Source organism: Apteryx rowi, unplaced genomic scaffold (genome assembly GCF_003343035.1).
Source record: "Apteryx rowi isolate R43461 unplaced genomic scaffold, aptRow1 scaffold_1418, whole genome shotgun sequence".
In the NCBI taxonomy this organism is placed as follows: Eukaryota; Metazoa; Chordata; class Aves; order Apterygiformes; family Apterygidae; genus Apteryx; species Apteryx rowi.
This window is the reverse complement of record NW_020447662.1, coordinates 989-2,647: the sequence shown is the minus strand read 5'-3', so window position 1 is coordinate 2,647 and position 1,659 is coordinate 989.

Below are 1,659 nucleotides of genomic sequence, written 5' to 3'. Positions count from 1 at the left end.
GGGTGGTCTTCATTTTGGGAGGAGGACATCTATTTCTGTCCCTGGGTATTGGCCTGTTTGATGTGAAGACTGAAGTGCTGAATTTTACGTAGTAATTCTGTCCCCTGGAGTTCTGCAGACCTTGGCTAGTGCATAGAGAAACCCTACAGCTTCTTTGTGAAGGATGCTATCTGCACATATTGCATATAGATACCATTACTGAGTTGTGTGTGTCAATTTTTTTTTCCTATTTTTTGGAAGTGTGAGACTGAAAGAAAGGAAGCGAAAGCACTGATAGAATTGAAACGACTAGTAGAAGTCCGTCTGGACCAAGCAATGAAACGAAACRTTGAACTGCAGAAAGAATGCAACAGGTACAGCTTTTTAGCACTTGCAAGAGATATTGGATAAGCTGGGTGTTGAGCTTTATTTAACTTGACCCTAAAACTATGAGTACCTAACTGTTCACAAATTCAAGCCTTGCGTTGGATTTTTGCAAGTGGCTTCTGTATATGAGCGTATGGTTTTAAATAGATGCAAAAGTCATTGCAAATGCAGGCTGCCTGCAGTCAGCCTGGGAAGGAGAGAAGGAATAAGTCCCTTATTTCTGTTTTGAGGTAAAATTTTAACCTTCCAAGACATTGTGGGACCAAATTTTCCCCCTCTCTCCCCTCTCCCCCCTCTTTTTTCTTTGTTAGCAATTCCTGATCTATAAAGCACATTAAAGATGAAGTAAGCCCTGTCCATGCTATTTACATAAGCATATGTGAAAGAGGCCAGTTGTCTTTTTGCTTCTTATTTTCCTTACTAATTTGCTGTGCAGGTTCAAGAAGCTTCTGAAAACAGCTATGAARAAACTGAAGGTGCAGGAGRTGCGAGAGAGTGAGTCCCARTTTGGTTCCCAGGGMGAAATGAAGAACAGGTATTCTGAAATGGTCAATGAAGTCACTAGATTAAGAACAAAGGTAAGCTTATTTTTTCTTTTTTTATACTGTTTTATTCTTTTCCTTGCTTCTTTCCGTGTTGTTAATTATCTGTTGGCTGTATTTCAAAACGGACTTCTCTTCTTCACATTTCATCTTCCGTAGTAGAAAATAATGATGGATGCCTATGTAGTTATCACTGTGGGTAAAAATGACACCTTCATGTGCAGGGCAGTCTCTGTGAAGGCAGAAAAAGGGCAGACTGGTGCGCAAAGGGAGGGTGAACCTGGAGCCAAGGGCTGCAGCAAGGCAGGTGGGGGCCGCAGCCTCCTTGCCCGGGGCACGGTCCCAGAGGACAGAATCACAGAGCGGTAGAGGTTGGAAGGGACCTCTGGAGATCGTCTAGTTCAACTCCCCTGCTCAGGCAGGGCCACCTAGAGCATACTGCCCACGACCCCATGCAGACAGCTTTTGAATATCTTCGAGGAKGGAGACTACACCACCTTTCTGGGCAACCTGTGAACCCGAGCAAGAAGAGTAGAGCAGGTCTGGTGACAGTAAGCAGGGTTAGCCAAGAGTCCCAGGGTGGTGCGTAGGGATGTGCAGGTCCRCAGTCAGGCCAGGAAGTCAAGTCCCCATGTCAGGGTCAGGGTCGAGAGCAACATGGCCAGGCACAGACCTGGCCCCAGCRTAGCTCAGGCAGAGACCGAGGACAAGAGCCTAACTTCAGAGCAGCTCCTGAGCTCTGAGGGGCCGA